Here is a 335-nt window from a genome sequence, read left to right as displayed (position 1 = left end):
CTGCTGAAGAAAGAAATTTCATTCACTTTACTGGCTCTAGTAAGAATATCCTTCTTCAATCTCTTGCCATATCTTAGTTTGAATCTTATCTGCTCTGTTCCTAGAATTCTTCTGTGTGCCTTTCATTCCTAAAGACAGAAGAAATATTAGAGGTATTAATGTGCATACCTAACAAAATGGTAGCAGCACTGGGTTTTTCAATACACTAGAAGTTATCGAGATTTCTGGAATTATAAATCAAAACTTATTTCAAATGTGACACATATAGAAGGAGCCTTGAATTTATCTGTTGCTGCTTTTTATTTTGAAAAAGTGCTATGCTTATGTGTCACAAA

General features: G+C 33.1%; 1 protein-coding gene across 2 annotated transcripts in view; it reads left to right on the top strand.

Moving 5' to 3' along the window:
• TTC26 (tetratricopeptide repeat domain 26) overlaps positions 1 to 335 on the top strand; it is a 46,583-nt gene that overhangs the window by 14,588 nt on the left and 31,660 nt on the right. The window lies entirely within an intron of this gene.

The sequence above is a fragment of the Geospiza fortis genome, unplaced genomic scaffold, assembly GCF_000277835.1.
Source record: "Geospiza fortis unplaced genomic scaffold, GeoFor_1.0 scaffold173, whole genome shotgun sequence".
NCBI lineage: Eukaryota > Metazoa > Chordata > Aves > Passeriformes > Thraupidae > Geospiza > Geospiza fortis.
Note: the sequence above shows the minus strand (reverse complement) of the source record. Positions and strands in the feature narration are given on the sequence as shown.